Source organism: Delphinus delphis, chromosome 2 (genome assembly GCF_949987515.2).
Source record: "Delphinus delphis chromosome 2, mDelDel1.2, whole genome shotgun sequence".
NCBI lineage: Eukaryota > Metazoa > Chordata > Mammalia > Artiodactyla > Delphinidae > Delphinus > Delphinus delphis.
This window is the reverse complement of record NC_082684.1, coordinates 148,481,307-148,503,919: the sequence shown is the minus strand read 5'-3', so window position 1 is coordinate 148,503,919 and position 22,613 is coordinate 148,481,307. Positions and strand designations below refer to the sequence as shown.

The window sequence follows — 22,613 nt, the reverse complement described above, 5'->3', positions numbered from 1 at the left end:
CAAACTCCACCCCTGGTGTTTTGTGCATCCCTTTGTTCCCAATGCCTATAAAATAATGCTACTATACAGTATTATTATTACTATACAGTATTATAAATATTTGTTGAATGAACAATTAGTATATATATACAATGGAATATCATCCACATATATTTAAATGATGGTGTACGACTATATTTTTGGGGGAAAATGTGTTCTATTAGGCCGGAAAAAATCCTTTTTGTAAAACTATGGGACTTCTCTGGTGGCACAGTGGTTAAGAATCTGCCTGCTGGGCTTCCCTGGTGGCGCAGTGGTTGAGAGTCCGCCTGCCAATGCAGGCGACGCGGGTTTGTGCCCCGGTCCGGGAAGATCCCACATGCCGCGGAGCGGCTGGGCCCGTGAGCCATGGCCGCTGAGCCTGCGCGTCCGGAGCCTGTGCTCCGCAACGGGAGAGGCCACAACAGTGAGAGGCCCGCGTACCACAAAAAAAAAAAGAAAGAAAGAAATAGAACCTGCTCTGATTCAATACCCCTGCCTACTGTCAGAGGTTAAATACTATCTTGAATTCCATGTTTATGATTTCTTTGCTTTCATTTAGTGTCCTAATCTTAAATATCTATTCCTAATTAATCTATTTGATTCTGCATGTTCTCAATTTTCATAAAAATATAATTATGCTGCTTATAATTTTCCATGATTTGCTTTATTTATGCTGAATTTTGCGATTGTGAGATTCATATTTGTTGATGATTACAGCTGTAGTTCTTTCATTTTTACCACTATAAAGTATTATACTATATGATAACTACAGTTTATTCATTTAAATGGATATTTAAATTATCTTCAAGATTTAGTATTACAAAAAGAAAAAAAAGCACAGTGAATATTCTTCTGGTGAAGACTTTCTTCTGGTGCACATCTGCAAAACTTTCTAGAGTGACACTGATAATTCATAGGATATGCACAACTTCAACTCTGTTAGATTTTCCCAAATAATTGTATCAATTTAAAGGTCTCAGTAGAGACTACTCAGTAGTCTCAGTAGTATAAAGAGTTTCCATGCTCCACATCCTTATTAATACAGGATCTCATTTTTGTCAATATGGGGATATAAGATGGTATCCCTTGTAGTTTTAATTTTCTTTTTTTAATTATTACCATTAATTATCATTGCAATATTTCATTATCTTTTCACATTTGTTTATAAAGTGTCTGCCTATGGCTTCTATAAACTTTCGTTTGTCTTTTCCTTATTGATTTTTAGGGTTATACATTCATTCTAGAGGTAATCTTTTGTTGGTTATGTGGTCCAAATACTTCTCTCTATTTGTGGCCTGTCGTTTCTCTATTTTTAATAGTGTTTTACGATGAACACTGAATTCCTATTTTAATGCTATCAAATTTATGAAATATTTACTTTAAAAATTATAGGTATCCAGAGGATATAAAATTATTTACCTATTTTTTTCCCAAAATTTAAAGTTCCACACAACTTTTTAATTCTTTCATACTTTTCTCTTTCATATTTGTGTTTGGTTCCCAACTGGGAATAATTTTCATGTTTTTTAAAATTTTGACATTCAATTATTCCAACGTTATTTGTGAATTTGTCCTTTTCTTACTGATCTCTGTTCCCTGGGACATTAATCAATTTATCTATGACTGCACAATACTCCATTGTATAACAGCTTCATGAAAAGACTTTAAGAGGTGATTGGGTAGTTTCTCCTATCCTGTTCTTTTACTTCTTTATATAAATTTGAGGATGTTTATCAAATTCCGGATTATATCTCCCACTTATTTAGATAGTGCTTAATTTCTTTTGATAGTTTTATAATTGTTCAAAATGATGCTTATATTATTTGCCTATAATTTTTAAACTTTCTGTAACACCTATAACTATGGGTCCTTTTTCATTTCTGACATTATTTTTGTTGCTTTTGTTTCTTTCTTACCAGAAGTTTCTCAGTTTTTATTTTCTTTTCAAAGAATCAACTTTGACTTTGTTCATCCTCTCAACGGAATCATGTTTTTCTTAGGAGATAGTTTCGCTGAGTATACTATTTTAACTTATTCTCTCACAGCAATTTTAAGGCATTATTCTGCAGTCTTCTGGTTTCCTTTGATGTGGTTGACATGTCACATAGAGAGCTGATAGTCTGTCACTCCATCTGGCCTTTCTCTCTGCTGCTTTTTAGATCTTGTCTTTAATATTCTGCATAGAATCACAGAATCACTGTGATTCTTCTAGGTGTGTATGTTTTCCCCCAATCTTTCTTACATTGTATCTGAGTATTCCTATCCTTCGTTAATTTTGTGAAGTTCTCAGACTTGTCTTTTTGAATATCTTCTCTCTCTATCCTATTATCCCCTTATGGAACTCTGATTAGCTATTTGTCACTCTATCCCCTTTCATGTTTTTCATCTCTTTGTCTCTCTGTGTCACATGCTGGGCAATCACTTCAGAATTTCTTCTAATTTGCCAGTTTTCTTCCCCCCGTCTCTATCATGTCATTTAACTTATCCATGGATTTTCAAATTTCAACTTTTACATTTTTCATTTCTAGAAGTTTTATTTCACAAATTGGTCATTTTTTAGTCAGTTATTTCTTACTTACATTTTTCAAGCCTTCTTTTATTTCTTTAAGCATACTTATTTTGCATTCTGTATCTATAGTTCCAATTTTTGAAATCCTTGTGAATATGACTCTTTTTTATTTTGCTGATGCTTTCCTGTTTCCTTATATGTTTTGTAAGTGTGTGTGTGTATGTGTGAAACATTATTGGTGAGAATCCTTTGAGACATGGGTTAAAGATGCATTCTTCAAGAGAGTATTTGTATTTTTGACTGCCAGGTACTCAGGGGTACCACCAGCAGGTCCCTATTTAAATAAAAATTTTACCTTAAGAGTTTTTCATTTCTTGCAAGTAATGTGAATCCTAACCCTCAATCTGTGTGAAGTTAGGTTATGGTTATCAATTTTCAGGCAAACCTACTTTCCCCCATCCATCTTGGGCTAAAACCAACAGAAAAATATTTATTATCTCCATTTGTGGAACATATCCCTCACCTTGGTTCACTTTTTCACTGCATATACAGCTCTTAGAGAATAACGGATTTGCACAATTTTCTCCAACCTAACTTCCCATCAATACACTGGGCCTGGACATTCCCTCTAATTACCTCTAATTACCTGTGTCACAGTTAAAACCAAAGCTGAGAGAACCCAGAGACTAGCAAATGGTCTTTCAGCTTTCTCTCTCCTGTTTGGATTTGTGTTCTCATTTTGTTTTTCACCTCTAAGAGTTGCCTTAAATTTCATTTAAACTAACATGTATTATTTTTAAGGATGAATTTTAAACTACTTTATTCACTACTTTTAGAGAATTAATCAGCGCTGTTGTTCAGACTATTAGCCTACAAAGAGACAGAAATTGGGTTTGTAAAGAACACTAAAAATTAAAATACTCAGTTTTGATAATGGAGCAAGAAAATGGGCACTCTCACACACTGCGTGATGGGTGTAAGCTGGTATCTCTTTCATGGAAGGCAATTAGCAAAATGTATCAATAACCTTAAACTATTATATACCCTTGGATGCAGAAATTCTTCTAAAAATAATTTATCCTGGGGTAAAATTACAAAGATGCACAAAATTATATGAAAAAGAATGCTCATTGTTAAATTTTCTATATCAGTAAGCTGAAAGTAAATGTTCCATAATAGAGATTTGGCTAAAACATTATGGTATATGCACACATTAAAATATTAAGTAGATATTAAAAAGAGTCCTTTATAAAATACATAATGTCACAGCAAGAACTTCACATATATTGTCGATAGAAAATACCTAGATTTGAAAAGTACAGTTTGATTTTTTACAAAACTGCAGATTTCCTATGACTCCTGATTATATCTATTTTTAAAACTCCTACAAAAATTTGTATTTTACCATACAAAACAAAAGCTGTTTTAAAAAAGTAATACAAATTGACAGAGAAAATATTAATAATAGATATGGCTATCTAAATATTTTTAACAGGTACCTCTAAAAAAAAAAGTGCATTAATCAGGTTAAACTTAAAAGTGTAAGAAAAACAATTACAGCATAAATGATCAAAGGCTAATATTTTAGATATTTAAAGAACTCACAAAAATTAATTAGCCATATACTCAAGAGAAAAAATGAGAAAAGGAGATTTAAAAAATATCACAGAGGGGAATAGTTTTTAAACCATTTGTCCCAATAAAAAGGAAACAAGTATAAAATTTTATATACTATACCAGTTTTGATCCCTTAAATTAGCTAGAATTTTCACAGATTTGTAACAAACAAAAAGTAGAGTATCCCAAACTGTTGAGTGATCATTTCAAGGTGAACTCTGATAAGATCTAGATGTCCTTAACATTTTTCAAAACTATTGTGATAATATGTATCAAGAGTCTTAAAAATATTGAGTATCATCTTCCCTAATTGAGATGCTACTTCATGTTCTTGAAGGTTACCATTCCCAGTCCATCCTTTGGGTTTATGCCTGGTTTTCTTTCATTCAGCTGTCATTCAAGAGGTCCTTGCTGAGTATGTATTAAGTAGAACATGGTGTGAGAAGCTATCCACCCAATACAGAACAAGACCCAGCATCTGCATGGATGCAGCTCACATTCTTTACACTCAGAGGGGAGAGACAAATGTGCCAAGCACTAACCACATAGCTTAGATGAGGGCAGTATAAGCAAAAATATAGGAAACTAGAAAGATCTGAAGAAGGCATCTCAGCCTGAAAGATACAAGTAGGAGTCTAAGCAGAAGTGACACCAAACTGAGATCTGAAAGATAAGGGAGAAATGAACTGAAGAAAAGTGAGAGGCCAAGTATTCCAGGCAAAGGGAAGAGAATGGGAAGCCCCCTAGAGTGATGGCTGGAAGAGGAGTGAGAAGGTATGTAGGGATCATGCACTGTGACAATCTTAGTTTGTCTACAGAGTAGAGTACGGGAACGTATTACAGAATGAGACAGACAGGACAGGAGCCAGATTACACTGAAGCCCTGCAAACTGTTGAGTTTCAAATTTACTCAAAGAGCAGTTATGACCCTTGAAGGGTATTAAGCAAGGAAGTCACCTATTCACAAACTATAGCCATAGTTTCTTTTGAATTAGGGGTTAATGAAGCAGGCTGAAGACAGGGTTTTGCCCTCCTGTGCACTTCCACTTCCCTAAGCAATAATATTCTCTGGACACAACAGCTAGACCTCCTCAATTACTGGGCCACTCAAAAATCACAGCAATGATTCTAGCAGTATACACATTCCCTGGTCTGGTCTCATCTTCTTATTTTGAGATCCACACCACCACAATAGGCCCATTGTACTGCCATAAACAAAAAATCCTAAATTTCTGTCCCTAAATGTGATCACCTTAAGCCTCAGGAGCAACTGGATGTTTTACAATATTTTCAAATCACAAATATTATTCCAAATTTATTTAACATACAACAAAGTTGGCTTCCATTTGGAAATAAGTCCATTGGACAATATGTATAAACCACTGTTATATTTGAATGTACTAAAATGATTAAATGTTATAATGCTAGCCAGTGATCATTGTTTGAGCATTTTAAAATCTTTTAAGAAATAGTATATTTTTAAAGTCACATCACCAAAGGATTTGAAAAACAATATTTACCATTGTTTTAGACATAAGTAACATAGAAAGCAAATAAATACCTATAATAGTAATTCCTGGGTTTTAACATATCATGAACTGGGCAATACATAACTTTTAGTAATGTGTAGCAAAGGTTACAGTAATTCTTAAACTTATTTATATTTATATGTTACCTATATACAATATATTACTCAGACAAGAATTCTAATAACAGTAACCTGCTAAATCATGACTGAATGATGTTGTGTAAAAACAGAAATGTAATTATATTACTTTTAGAATGATAAAGTATATGTAAACCATCATTATAACAGGAGTGTTTTAGAAACACTCACCAATCTGGTTACAATAAAAAGTCTAGAATAAATAATTAAATACAAGAGTATTTCATTCAATCTATGTCACTGCAAAAATGTGAGGGCTAAATAAAATTTTAAGTTATTAGTTTACATGTTGTTTATAGAATGCTCTCTGATTGCTTGGCAGATACTTCCCCAAAATGTACTGTCCAGGTTTTGCATACATCAGAAGGTGCTGGTTTTTTCCCCAGCTTCACATCATGTTTAGTCTCACTCTCTGACATTCAGGTTGAGGCAAGAGTGGAGGTATGGTTTACAATCAGGACAGCAAGAGGGTGGCACTAAAGAACAATGGTCCATTCCAACCTCTGAACTTTGTGAGGCTGGGGAGTAAAATGGTACTGATATATCTACATGTGAATGCTCTAAACAGCAGGTGGGGAGTAGAAAGAGGCACACAGAGCTGAGCTCTTTGTCTGAAGTACACAGATTTGGGGAAAAGCTACTGAGTCAGAAAGTCTACAAGTAGAATCCCAGATGGCCAGCAGGCAGAAATTATTCTTCTACTATCAGCAAAAACCCAGAATAAATGACAGGTAAAACTAAAGTTAACAACACAAAATTCAAACTCTCAACAGCCCAGTATACATGTAAAAAAGAAAACCAAGAAAGACCCAAACGTTTGGAGGAAAACAATGTAAAAGGTATGAAGGTATAAGTCTAACATCTTTATAAAAAAAAATGTCTATTCACTTATTTTTTTCTTCATCTTACTGTGTTCAGTTGTGCCTCTTCTTTTCCTATCTGATTCAGAAAGACAAAATGGTTTAAAAAGACTGTTTTTACCTTCTGTCTTTGAAGGTGGAAATACACTGTCTAACAACATGTTCTGATAAAACTTCTTCCTGAAAACAAATTGAATCCCCCACTGAGTTTGTTTTGAAAGAATCTGACCTGCCCAACCTACCACAGATACAAAATGCTGGTAAAACTGATGCTTAAAATTACACTCACCTGCTCACTCTTGTGATTTTTGTGCAATAATACCTAGTACAAACATTTAAATCCTAAGGGAGAAAACATATAGATTATAACTGGCAAATATTTTAGATATTTAGTTTTGTTAGAGCAAGAAGAATTTAGAAATGATTTAATCTGACCCCTTCCCCTTACACAAGGGAAAATGAGGGACAGAGAAGTAAAGTGATTTGTTCAAAGTTACCCGTTTGGTAAATAGCCAAGTCAGGATTCTCAAGTCTGTTTTTTTCTATCTATTCTTCAGATGATATTATCAACTTAAGTTTTTCAAACAATGGAATAATGTTTTTTTATTTATTGTTTCTAAGATATACAGAGGGTCCTCATTAGCTAAGCATTCCTTTTATGAAACACCATATTCACTGAGATGTATAAGGAAGAAAAAGTAATCATTATATGAAAATATTTACTAATGAGCTGATCATTTATAAAATTAGTACCCAAACACTCCTCCCTTTCTAACATCCATCAGTCAGGTTCTGACTGATTATCAAATAATGCAATCCAATTGCAAAGTAAATAGCAAATACTGTTAAAAATGCAGGATTACACTAAATCCAGACAGGGATATTGGAACTATCTGAGTCATACCCACTGTCATTGACTAATAAGAATCCAGCAGAGAAGACCAGTTAACAACTGAAGAAGAGAAAATTAATTCAGATGCTTCAAATGACAAACTTGTAACATAAAATATATAAGAGAGGCCTGTGAAACACTTGATTATCTTCTTGTTTTGTTTTGTTTTTGTTTTCGCTTGATTATCTTTTAAATGGTTTTCTAAAATAAGTCTATATTATTCAATATAAAATTCAAACATGAAGTAAAATGTAACATATTATGTACCATACAGTTTAATTTAAAAAAATACACAAAACAAAACACATGATTTGTTCTAAAGAAGTAGTATATAATTACAATCATAATCTAAATTTTGTTAAATATAATATAAATCACATTTTAATAATTATAACTTTATTTTTAGTTTAAAGTAAAAATTTTGTTTGGACCTTTATAACAGCTAACTCAACAGATTAACCCATGCTTTACAATCCTCCTGACCACTGGTAGGCTATGTTGTACTTTCTGCCTTCTAATCACAGGAACTATGATGTTTGCTTGTCGGTACTTTCACCTTTGTGTTCTCAATATTCTTTCCCAGGCTTATAGCTTTAATTGCGTAATTTAATAAGTTATATAAAAATTGGGGAATTCTGCATGTAAAATGTAGCCCCTGAGAAAACAAAGTTTAGTAATCTGTATAGAGGTTCAGAATTAGCCTCCCCAAAATGTATCACTTTTGCATGAGGATTATTTTGAACTAAAGGTAATCCAGACCCTGAGAGTTCAAGAGAAACTACTGCCCCTCCCTTAACTAGCTAGAAGAATTTAAGTTGGGGATTTTTCCCAGAAAAGAGTTATAACCAGAGATAGATTTTATCTAAGTGGCTCCATCTATATGTCAAGGCAAACGTCTAATTACCCATACATGTGCTCTTCTGCTTATCATCCTGTGAATGACCCTCCTGTCCTTGAAAGCCCCAGACTCCTATCCCCTTCCTTAGCTCAGGATGTCATATATACCTCATTTTACCTTTCTATCTCTAACCCTCTCATGTTTGTGGGATTCCCATAAGTATAAAATTAAATTTGATTTTCTCCTGTTAATCTGTCTCATGTCAATTTAACTCTTAGACCAGCCAGAAGAACCTAGAAGGGTCCAGGAAAGTTTTCTTCCTCCCTGACATCTGAATGACTCTATGGTGATGAGTCACTCTAACAACTTCTTTTTAACTAGGTATGGATGAAGCCATGTAGCAGATCAGAAAATAATCATAAAAATATACAAAGATTCAGCACTCTGGTTACTCTGTAATTTTCTAAATTCTTCCTATTCTTTAAATAAACAAAAAACTGGAAGTCACAGTTGATGCATTGCAAGTGTAGTTCATGCCAGAAAAAAGATTAGGAATTCTAGAAAATGTATCTATACTCAAGGGAAAGTATCCACATCAAAAGATTTGTGACAATGGGAGTTTTTCAAGTAAGGATGGCACAGATGATGGGGGGTGGGGGGAAATGTGGTATCTGTGTATTGAACACTACCACTGAGAAATTATATGATGATTAACAAACATGGTAAATTTACAGAAAAGGTAACACAATTTCTTGAAGTAGAAAATTTTCTGAGAAACAACTCTGCAACGTAGATGAATTTATGACCTAATATACCTAATATATTATATAAGAAGTTACCTTTAAAACTCATGCCACAAAAAGCAGAGAATACAGTACATGGATACAAAAGGAAATTACAGTAGCTGCCTACATCTTTGCTACTAAAAACTTCAGACAGCTACTTTTTTTAAAATTAATTTTTATTGGAGTATAGTTGCTTTACAATGTTGTGTTAGTTTCTTGCTGTACAGCAAAGTACATCAGTCATATGTATACATATATCCCCTCTTTTTTAGATTTCCTTCCCATTTAGGTCACCATGGAGCATTGCGCAGAGTTCCCTGTGCCATACAGTAGATTCTCATTAGTTATCTATTTTATACATAGTAGTGTATATATGTCAGTCCCAATCTCCCAATTCATCCCCCCATTCCCCCTTTGGTAACCATAAGTTTGCTCTTTATGTCTGTGACTCTATTTTTGCTTTGCAAATAAGTTCATCTCTACCATTTTTTTAGATTTCATATATAAGTGATATTATACCCTATTTGTTTTTCTCTTTCTGACTTACTTAACTCTGTATGACAGTTGCTAGGTTGATCCATGTCTAAGGAATGTCATTATTTCATTCCTTTTTATGGCTGAGTAATATTCCGTTGTATATATGTACCACATCTTCTTTATCCATTCCTCTGTTGGTGGACCTTTAGGTTGCTTCCATGTCCTGGCTATTGTAAATAGTGCTGCAGTGAACATCGGGGTGCATGTGTCCTTTCAAATTATGGTTTTCTCCAGGTATAAGCCTAGGAGTGGGATTGCTGGGTCATATGGTAGCTCCATTTTTACTTTTTTAAGTAACCTCCATAGTGGCTGTACCAATTTACATTCCCACCAACAGTGTAGGAGGGTTTCCTTTTCTCCACACCTTCTCTAGCATTTATTGTTTGTAGAATTTTTGATCATGGCCATTCTGACCGGTGTGAGGTGATACCTCATTGTAGTTTTGATTTGCATTTCTCTAATAATTAGTGATGTGGAGCATCTTTTCATGTGTTTGTTGGCCATCTGTATGTCTGCTTTGGAGAAATGTCTATTTAGGTCTTCCGCCCATTTTTTGGACTGGGTTGTTTGTTTTTTTGATATTGAGCTGCTTGTATATTTTGGAGATTAATCACTTGTCAGTTGCTTCATTTGCAAATATTTTCTCCCATTCTGAGGGTTGTCTTTTCATTTTGTTTATGGTTTCCTTTGCTGCGCAAAAGCTTTTAAGTTTAATTAACTACTTCTGTTTTATGACAAACTAACAAATCCTAGAGGTTTTGAAAATATCAGTTGACTTCTAGTCAAGATGGCAAAGTTTAGACTTTGGAGCAAATTATTTCTTCCAAATGGATACCAGTGATGGATGAAATATTTTTTAAAAGAAATGTTAAAAGGCTTAGACAAGCTCAAAAACAAAATAGACATCTTCGAGGGCCAAAATGGGACAGAAACACAAAGTGCTGAGTGTGGAAGTGAAGTCACAGGCCTTTAAGCAGGTGCCAGGCTTTAGAGTTTAGCCCCTGAGGTTAACGTCACTATGGAGGGTAGCTGACCTAGAACAATTTTAACTTGTAACTAAATCAACCCACAAGCTCATTCCCTAATTAGACAGAAATATACTTAGTATCTGTATGGTCCAGGCCTTATTCTGGACTGAGGACCTTGAAAAGGTAGACAGACGCAACAGTAAAACCAACAGAGAATATCAGCTGAGTAGAGGGAGGGAGGGAGGAAAATAAAATACACTAAAATGAAAAAAACACAAGAAAATTGCTCTAGAAATGAGTCTATAAACCAAAATTCCAAAACACTGAAAATCTAATAGCTAAAAAATAAAAGCTGAGATATATACTTACTCCAGATGAAATCAATGCTTTAGAATGGACTGAAAAAAAAAAATCATCAAAGAGAAATTGAAGGAATAATATTCACAAAAATGAATAAGGAGCTATGAAAGAAAAAGAGAAAATGAATAAATGAGAAAGCATTTATTAGAAATATTAGGAAAGTACGGTGATTATATTTAAAATGCAGTAGAGGTATATTAGAAAACTACTGTTAATAAGTATATGGCCACATCAGTGGCCTGGCTTTAAGTACACTTTACTATTACTTATTCTGTATAAAACTTTTATTAAAGTCTTGAGTGAAGTGGCATGTCATTCAATTTTTAATCATACTTTTTGTCAATAAAGGTGAAAGTTTTCTATGTCAACATCTCAGTTAAAGCTATTTCACTGTCAGCATGGAGTTATAGAAATTAAGTTGAAAATGTTTGTAAAATTCAATTATAACCTGATCTACCATACCAAAGCACAATTAATTACAATATGTGATTGTAACAGCAAATACAAGAAAATCTTTTAAATTAAGTAACTATATATTTAAATTGAATATCCAGACTAACTACATTAAAACTTTTAAACCATTAAATTAAATTAAATCTGGAGGAGCAGATTCTCCTAATTGGATCTGTACTGCAGTACTAGTCTCCTCACTAAGATAGTCCACTTCATCTCCTGACATCCCTGGCAGCAACATTCTTCCAGTGAACCAGGCTTAAATCTGAATATCATATTTTCCTTCTCTGAAGTCCTCCTTCAATGCCTCTCATACCATGTTCCCTCCTTCACTTTTCATTAATGATTCATTCATTCATCTATCAGATGATAGATGCATCTATCTAAGCATTTACTACATGCCAGGCACTGTGCCATATGTGGAAGACTCAGTGGTGAGCAAGACCAACAGTCCCTGAAGCATGCACCTCGCAGTCTAGTTCATCTCACTGAAATTCTCCCCCAACCTTCTTTCCTATTTGCAAACTGTGCTTGGCACTGCTGCCTGATTCTTCTGCTGTTAGTAGCTAGTTTTGGCTTTTTAGCTTTTTTGATTTCTTTGCCTCTGTGCCTCTTCTCATGCTGGGAATGCCCTAACACCCATCTTCAGAAATTCTACCCCTAACGAAAACTCATTTCCCCAAGAGATTTCCCTACACAAACTTTTTCTAATATCCTCTTTCAGCTGTAATCTTGCCTTCCTTGGATTTCTTTTATGACATTTTAATTTCTTTTTCAACATTTACCTTTTGTCTTCATCATATGTATAAGTATCAATACCATCACTGTCACCCACTCCAACCTCTAAATAGCTGAGCGTGCCTCAACCTCAGTGCATTATACCAACAGGAATTTGTTCCCTTAAGAGTTCATAAAACATGAGATCTTTTACAGAAGACTTCATTGAGTCTAAAAGTGCAGGTCAGCCAAGTCATGTAAACATTGAGGGCAAGCATACTTATTTCAAGGCATCCTCCCTCTAGTAACTATTCAATACCAAAACATAATGATTAAGATGTTATTCCAGGTCTTTTTGAAAAATAACAAATAAAAGCCAGCACAGTTCAAAAATAATTAAGTATGCCTTTGTTTCTGGTAACTTGGGATTCAGCCCTCAGGTGTTAGTCCTGCACATTTCCACAAGCCCATCTTTGTGACCAGAGGAATTCATTTAAGAAACTGTCGCCTAAGTGAAAAATAAGTGCCTCACAACACTAGCCCATTTAAGCACCTAATTACAGGATCAGTCAAGAGTCAACTTGCTTCCTAACAGATTGCCTCCAGTCAGTGGGTTTCTGTCTACCCAGAGCTTCAGTTAGGGTGCCCCTACTCTTGGGTCTTGGCATACTTGGATGTCATTGCCCTGACTTTGAACTATGACTCCTCAAAATCTTATTGATGCAGAATTTCGGGTGGTTTGGAAGAGCACAAAGTGTTCCCCAAGTAAGCCATTTCTCCATAGATTACAAATGAAAACCACTGTTTTCTATGCCTTCTTTGAACATACCTGTGCCTAAAATCATAGAACACATTTCAGGTTCTTTAAAAAATTCTTTGAAATGGAATTTCAGGGTGAAAAATATGTGCCTTTAAAATGTTGGTTAAATTGTTAGACTATGCTCCAGCAAGGTTGTTTCAAAACACACTTGAACCAAAAATGAGTAATTATTTCATCATGTCATTAAAGAGTTCATCACTTTTTAAGAAATTACTAATTTGATTATAAAAATATGTATTGATATTTTTTAGTGAGAAAAACTTAATGACTATTTGTAGATTTTTCTGTGATTTAAGTGTTAATATTTGCCCCATTTCCTATTTTATTATTTATCTTTTCCTTATCAAATGGTAAGAGCCCCTTTGTATGTAAAGATATTGATCATCTGTTGAATATATTACAAATATTTTTCAAGTATCATTAGACTTTAAATTTATAGATCTTTGGGGTTTTTGCAATATGATTTTTAAAATTTAAATAGTAAAACTATAAGTTTTTTCACGTATATTTAGAGAATTTTCCCACTCTTAGGCCCTTCACAATTACTAAAAATATTATTACGTATTCTCGTCTAGTAATCTATGTTTCTATGTTTAAAACTTTTATTCATCTTAAGTTTATTTTTGTTAAAGGTAGACAGTAGGATATAATTTTATATTTTTCCCAGAAATTACTCTCAATTATACAAAAGCCACTTATTTACTTTCCTCTATGATTTTAAGTGCCATCTTTTCCAAAGAGCAAATTATGATTTATATACATCCTTATTCCTGAACTCTTTTTTCCTTTTCCATTTATCTATTTGTCTGTTCTTGAACCACTAATGAACTCTACTTCAGATAGATGGATGGAGAGATGATAATGTTTGACATCTGAGAAAAAAGCCCCATGTCCATTCTTCTTCATTTTTTTAACTTTCCTTAGCTCATTTTATACATTTATTTCTCCAGGCGAATTTTGCAATCAACTCACCAGGTTCCCAAAAACCCACCAGGGAGATTTTGGAAGTTATTGTCATTAAATGTACAGATTTGTGACTATGGAAATCTTTAAAATACTGTACTTTCTGTCTGGGATTACATTGTTACTAAATCAAGATATTTTTCAGGACTTTCAGTAATTTTTAGAATGTGTTTTCATATGGATCTTGCATATTTATTATTAAATTTATCCCTATTAATTTCCTATATTCATTGAATGGAATTTTTTATATTCATTTTATTTTCTAACTAGTGTTTTCTGTGTTAGTATATGAGTTTTGTTTTTGGCACTACTATGCTTAACTTTAATTTTTGTTTTATTAGGTTTTCTGTTCTATTCATTTTTTCAAATGTAGCGTATCCACTATTACTATATTTGAATAAAAGTAATTTGTTCTATTTTTATCCTTTTTATTTCTTTTTCTTATGATTTGACATTTGCTAAAACTGCCAGAAAAAAAAGTTAAATAATAGTAGGGATGGTAGATTATTATAAATTAAATTGGCATCATTATTGCTTTTTTTATTTAAAAAATTATTTGAGTCATACGTTTTCTTAATATTGGATAAATTGGAATGGTTTTCCTAGGTGCATTTGTATGAGTAACCATCCCTCTTTAATCCTGTCATTTAAATTTGATTTATGCAATAATTTCAAGTAAACAAAATAATACTGGGTTTATTTTAACAACATAAACTAGTAACAATTGCATATTAACATATAGTCCTAAATAGCTTCCCCCATCAAAGATTTTCTGAAAGAGAAAACTAAAATAGTATTTATTGGAGGCTTGTTTAAAAATCTAACCAGGGTAGATGTGTATGTACTGATACAGAAGAATGTCCACCAAATATTTTTGACTTAATTTGTAGAACAGAATCTATAATATCTCATTTCTATGTGAAAATGGAATTTATACACATTCACACAGACCTACACACATGTTTTTATTTTATGGTCTAGAAAGGAACACATCAAAAGTATCATAATAACAGAGGCTAACTAACACAGGGCTGTGGTTTGAAGAGTGAGAGAGGTTTCTTTACTATTCATAAATGTCAGGGTCCTCCCTGTACTGTCAAGCACTCATTTCCTAAAATTCACCCTCGATCCATTAGTGATACATGAAAACCAATACTGCTACATTGTATTTTGAAAAGTCTTAAATTACAACATAAACCATACCTGAAAAGTCAAGTTACTGTATATATTACTGATATGATATCCAGGAAAAGAAAATGCTGTTATATTTTCCCCCTCAAATACATCAAGACATGCCATCTACTTTAACTGATTTAATACACATAACCACATAAAAATTTCATGGAAAGTACAACTTAGATGCTGTTTTACCTATCTACCTTCTTGTCTCTGAAGGCTGTTTACCATTGAGATTCAGCTTATTCTGGGGACTGTGCTACCTTCCTTAAACTACACGTTTCCATTAGCTGTTGGAGAGTCCCAAGTTGGTTTACCCTCTTTTCCTAAGACACTAGTCATTTTCCTAACAAGACACACACTCCTGGTGAATGAGCTCCTCCTCTGCCTGCCACCTTGCCCTTTGGATGTTTCTAAGGTAGAAAATACAGTGAGAAAGAAAAGTGAAAGGATTGTTAATAAAGGTAACAGTAAATTAACATTTATTCAGTGCTAAAAAGCTTTCACACAATTTTCATTTTAGATTATTTGGTCTAAAAAATAGACTAAGAGCTAAGCCAGATACTGACTTACGGATTCTTTGGTTTATGAATATTTATGACATGGGGTATAATGAGTTGCCTTGTCTCTATACCAGAAACAAATTAATTAATTAACCAATTAATTAATTGTAATAATAACTCAAATTAATTGAGTAGAAGACTTTTATTCTGCAAGTCAAACAATCCCTCGCAGTGCAGAAATGCATTATTAGGAACATTCTTTCTTTCTGAAATGCCTTTCTCTATTTGTCCTTGAAAAGATAATAAACTCCATAGTTGTTCTGAAGCACAGAGCACTGCAGTTTCTAAAATAGATGGGAGCTGGCTTGGGACATGCTTCCCACCAAACTGCCTTCGTAGTAATCAAATACAGTGCTGAAAACCTGATCAAAATAAAAGCACTAGTGGAGTAGAGGCTGATTCTGGTTTGGAGCTTTCTAGCTCCTCACATATCTAGTTTTAGTCCAGAATAATCCTAGAGAATGTTTGTTAAATTAAAAGCTGAAACATGTGTCTTGGTAGAAAGAGAAAATTACACCCTTTTCAACAATTTACCAATTTCCATAACCAAACCTAAAATGTTTAGATTTTAATTGAAAAAAATATTTCCATGGAGAATTATAGCATGTCATTTACTTTGATATGTAAAACTAAATGTATGAAGGACTACTTTATCCATTAAAAATGTACACAGTAACAAACTTTTAATACACTACCAGATCCTTAATTATAAAAACAAAATCAGGTTTATGTTCTGTGTTTAACTGTAAATGCTACGTTAATATTGCTTTCTTTATAATTATTTCTGGAATAAATTTCTATTATGATTTGAGGAAAATGGGGTATCTGTCAGTTATAAAATGAAGTAAACCTTGAAATAACTCAAGTATTTGAGGAAGGTAAGAGAATCCATATGTTTACTGATTTTTACTCAGTCTATAAAGGTTGAGCTATTTTAAAGCAGACACAAACAGAAATCAAAAACACAAACTGCACCTCCCATATACAATTAGAAATGTGAATTAAAATTTACTTTACCATCTCTGTGCTTGCAATTAGCAAAATCTCGTCTTTAATCTGTCTTTACTCAGTGCTATATTGTTGATCTTAAGATAGTTTTATGGATAAAAACCCTGATGTTCAAAGAGCTCATTTATACTTCTCCATGGGAATTTTTCCTTCATTGACAGAAACCAGTAACTATTTTTAAAAGGATTTTTTTATTGATTGACTAAATGAAAAAGATCTACAAAGGGCTTTGCTCATATTGTACCAAATACATTTCAACATTTATAACAAATAACTTCATTTCATAGAAAACTATAAACAGGTAGGGATATACTAGTTACAAAAAACATATATCTTACAAAGATATGAAAAACCATTGGTGGAAGGATAGGAATGAACAAATAGCCCAACAATGCATAAATCAAGGTGTAAATGAAAGTGTCAGCCATTAAATTTTTAGATCCATTGAGCTCTAGGCGGCTGGACATCGTTGTTGGTAGTAAAAACTATCTCCCTCCAAAGGGTTGGTGGAGAGCAGCATGATTGGCAGCACAAATAGAAGACAAAGGAGAAAGCTTCAATCTGCAGCTGATGCACAAGAAGAACATGGGGAGCTGAGTTTACAATAGAGATGACATTACCAAGCTAATGGCATGGGCAATCATGGGGCCACCATGCATCCCGGGTATCAGCAGGGCATCCATTTTCAGCTAAGTGTTAGAGTACCTTTTTGCTTTTTCTCACCACTGCAGGGGTAAAACAGCTGAGTGCGGGAAACCCACTGACTGGTAATAAATTACTATATTGGATACTTTTTGTTTTCTTTCAGCAATGACTTTACTGTGTATTTTTGCTATCATTACCAGTTAAAGTGAGGCTGATTTAGTGAACTGTATCTAACAGTATATCAGTCCTGATGCTCCAATTGCTTTGGCAAGTATCACAGGGTCAAGAGGCTCTTTTGACCTTTATCATCTAAGTCTTTCTGACCACTCACTATTTGAAGCAATCTCAGCTGAACAGATGGACACTTTCTGGGACACTATAAAGCGTAGAATGTAAAGATAAATGAAATTGTGTTTCAGGCTTCAAACTGGTTTATGAGTATAAAATATTGTTAGTGTATCCAACAAAATATCCAGTTTTAAAGAGCATACTCTAACTCTTGCTAATGGACAAGATTGCTTACTTCTTTTATAATGGTAGGTTTTGTTTTATAAGTCTGAGGAATAGAATTTTGTAAAGCATAACTAAGGGTTACTTGGTTACATGTTGATTACTATAACAATAAGCCACTTAAAAATGCAGGGTTTACTTTTCATTACTGTGCAATGATATTATTGAATTTTTTAAAAATTAATGATGCATCCAGAAAGTTATAACATACACTGAAAAACAAGATTATGTATTGGATGAAGTAAAAATAAAGATTTTAATTGCCCTTAGACTTAAATTTTTCTCTTAAACGATGTCATTCACTTACTAGAAGGAGAGTATAGTATTTTTACATATCTGGATATGAAAGGAAAATGATTAAGCATCAGTTTTATATTTTATTAACCTGTTTGTGTTAGTATACCATCATGGTTATTTGAATATTTTGAAATTTTTAACATAAAATAGAAGATGTATATATTTTTCTTCACTTGAATTAAGGCTAGTCTCCTCTAAGTAAAGTGACCATATAATTTATTGTTCAAACCAGGCAACTTTTGAGAGTGAAATAGTGCACTATTAATAATTACACTGGAACAATAGGCATATACCAGGATTGTTCCAGTGATCCTAGATGTATGGTCACCTAATCTTAAAGGAATGTAGCAACAAGTATACTTCTTTTTTTAAAAAATCTATATTTCTGTATTACTCTTGAAATATGACTATTCTGTGAATCACAATTATAATTCTGTAAGTCTATTTTTTTAAATGACTAAAAAGAAGATACATTTTTTTAACTTTCAGGTTCAATTTATTTAGTTCCAATTCTTGAAAACTTCTGATTTGTAGTAAACAAACAAAAAATAACCAAAGTCTCAATTATAAGAATACTACTAATTTTCTCAAGACTAAATTTCTATATTTTGTGCTTATAAAGTCCATGCTACTAGAATCCTACTGTGATATAGCCAAAATAATCTCTCAGCAATCAACTACATTTCCATAAGGCAAACAGATTTGGTTGCAGGCAAGAGCAAAACAAGAGACATAACTGATTTAGAGTTAAACAAACCACTCACCACTTTGGGACAACTAACTAGTTTAGTGAGAAAAGGAGAGATACAGAAAAGGAAATAAGATGGTAAACAAAATTACCAAGGGGTCAGAAGGAACATTTCAGGGCATCCTGGACTGGGAATTAGCTAACATACTAGGACAAAGGTTACGGGCAAGATGCATCCTTCCCGACAAAAAAAACCACAACCACGGGTGTGTCCTCAATTTCTGAAAAGGGACAAAAATCAATACCAGCTTTAAAGTTTTAGGGTTTTATAAGTAATTCTGAGAACAAATGTGCAATACAATCTTCTTTCTAGGCAATGAAATACCGCGTGACAGAGATCGACTTCGGGAAAAGGCTCTGAGAAAGTTAAGGAAAAACATGTCAAGTTGAGGTACGGCCAAATAGGAATTGTGGAAAATAATTCACATAACCAAATGCTATGGACTGAAGGTTTGTGTGTTGGGACTCTCCCACCACAATTCACATGTTGAATTTATAATCTCCGTGTGATGGTATTTGGAGATAGGGACTTCAGGAGGTGATATGGCTATGAGGGTGGGATTAATGCCCTTAGAAGAAGAGTCCAGGGAGCTAGCTCACTTTCCTTCCACAATATGAAGGTACAATGAAAAAACAGCCATATGCAGCCAGGAAGAGAGCCTTCATCAAACACCAACTCGGCAGCACCTTAATCTTCCCAGCCCCCAGAGCAGTGAGAAATAAGTTTCTGTTGTTTATAAGCCATACCATCTATGATATTTTGCTATAACAGCCCAAGCTAAGATGTTTTTATTAAATCTAGGAATAATTAAATAATTGCTGATAAACTTATCTAACTTTGTACTGAAGCCAAAACATTCCTCTAAGATGTAGAGTACTACCAGTATTAGAGAAAATATAGAAAAGATTATCTTATCTTGGTACAAAGCTATGATGAGGATGCCATCAGAATGCTGGGCAAATCTGGCTAGATCTCAGGAAAAGAAATTTTCACTATTGTAAAAATCATGATAACACAGAATATGAAATGTTAACTCAGACACCAAATTCTGAATTACAGAAGAGACTAAAGATGTTGATATACATTTAGAGACTTTAAAAAAAAATTAGTAAGAAAAACAAGAGACATTTGAAAGTCATGCTTAACATTACAAAAATAGATTTTGCTATATTGTTTTTGCCTTTAATATGTGGTCTACTCAGCATCCTATAAAAAATTCAATTAAACTAATAGAAAAAAGTAGTCATATCAAATTCAAAAGCAACTTCATTTAAAAGCTAAATTATATGTAGCACAGAAGATAAAGTCCTACATGCTCTCTTTAAATAGCAACTGTTTCCTTAAATTTTTGTATCTCTCTCTGTATATAATTATCAACTAAGATAACAACTTTATGTTGCTAAATTACTCTGCAATCACACCCCCAAGAGATGAAAACTAATTAAAAGAGATGTGCTGCTGTTGGTGAGAATGTAAATTGATACAGCCACTATGGAGAACAGTATGGAGGTTCCTTAAAAAACTAAAAATAGAACTACCATACGACCCAGCAATCCTACTACTGGGCATATACCCTGAGAAAACCAGAATTCAAAAAGAGTCATGTACCAAAATGTTCATTGCAGCTCTATTTACAATAGCCAGGACATGGAAGCAACCTAAGTGTCCACCAACAGATGAATGGGTAAAGAAGATGTGGCACATATATACAATGGAGTATTACTCAGCCATACAAAGCAATGAAATTGAGTTATTTGTAATGAGGTGGATGGACCTAGAGTCTGTCATACAGAGTGAAGTAAGTCAGAAAGAGAAAAACAAATACCGTATGCTAACACATATATATGGAATCTAAGAAAAAAAAAAAGGTCATGAAGAACCTAGGGGCAAGATGGGAATAAAGACACAGACCTACTAGAGAATGGACTTGAGGATATGGGGAGGGGGAAGGGTAAGCTGTGACAAAGTGAGAGAGTGGCATGGACATATATACACTACCAAAAGCAAAATACATAGCTAGGGGGAAGCAGCCGCATAGCATAGGGAGATTAGCTCAGTGCTTTGTGACCATCTAGAGAGGTGGGATAGGGAGGGTGGGAGGGAGGTAGACGTAAGAGGGAAGAGATATGGGGACATATGTATATGTATAACTGATTCACTTTGTTATAAAGCAGAAACTAACACACCATTGTAAAGCAATTATACTCCAATAAAGATGTTAAAAAAAAAAAAAACAGAGATGTGCTGTAGATATACTAATTTGACTTACTCCAAACACCTTTGCTTCCCAACTATGACTTTTAAGTCAGTGGTATCATGCTGATGCTTTCCAAAGATCATACTAATAAGCTTATAATTGGCCAAAAGGTTAGAAAGGATGTCGGCTGAAGGAAAATAACTTATAATTGATTTACCACTAAGTAGATCAAAGGACAAAAAAAAAAAGTCCTTTTTTTTTTTTGTAATGCTTCTTATGTGTATTTATATAAAGAATACCCAGCCAAACACTTATTTTGGATATATGTCTCTGTGTGGCCACCAAACATTTTAGTCAATTCGATTTAACACATACCTATTAAATTGAAACCAATACCTACAGAATACTCCCACACAAAAAAGTGAATAATATAAACTAAAGTTAAAAATGAGGACATGCATTCTTTCAAATGACTACACACACAATAAATTACCATATAGCTAGTAATTGACAAGATCAAGTTTGTAGACTACCTTCGAGAAGTAAGAAGTGGGAGAAGTAAGACAGAAAATGTCCAAAAGGCCAAAATAGATTTCACAAGGCAGGGCTCCAAAATTGAGTGCAAACAGTTTTAAATTTTAGCAAAGAGGGAGCATTACAAGATTTTATGTTAATGACAACCAAAAACAGTACTTTCCAGTGGAAAGCTTCTACTTCTCTTCTTGTGGCCTATTACACTCAATTATAACAGAATCTAATCACAGCTTTGCCGACCGCAGGGGTTAGAAAACCATGGCCAGCAGACCAAATACTGCCTACCACATCTTTTTTGTAAATAAAATATCCCTGAAACACAGAAATGCTCATTTGTTTATGTATAGCCAATGGGTGTTTTTGGCATTACAAAAGTAGAGTTGAGTAGTTGTGAGGGAGACTGCATGGTCCACAAATCTAAAACTATTTACTATGGGACCCTTGACAGAAAAAGTCTGACAATCCCTGGCCTATTTTAAATGAACAGGAATTTTAAATGTGCACAAAAAAATTTTTTTAGACAAAACCACTATATAAATATAAAGCAGGCAATTTAAGGTGTTAAATCCCCTTGATTCAGGTAAGTTATATTCTAAAAAAGGACTCTATCGTAAGGTTGTATTGGATGTTTTTTGCCACCTAATGTGATTTTCCACTATAAATATAAGTTGCTCTCAGAAGTCGAAGGCCAGGTCCAAAGGCTTCTTTTTATTTTCCTGCTGGACAATAAGACAGTCAGCTTCCACTGTTCCCACTATATATTTAATCTCCAGGCATATCAACTTCCCATCAATCCCCTCCTCACCACTCATCTTTGTATTCTGGGCTTTTGGACGTGCTGTTCCCCACAGCAAAATTATTCCTGCATCAAGATTTAGACCCAGCATAAATTTCTGCACTCTGTGAACAGCGTGGGTCTCACCATCTA

At 33.7% G+C, this 22,613-nt stretch overlaps 1 protein-coding gene across 1 annotated transcript in view; it reads right to left on the bottom strand.

Moving 5' to 3' along the window:
• WDR72 (WD repeat domain 72) overlaps positions 1-22,613 on the bottom strand; it is a 189,525-nt gene that overhangs the window by 88,240 nt on the left and 78,672 nt on the right. The window lies entirely within an intron of this gene.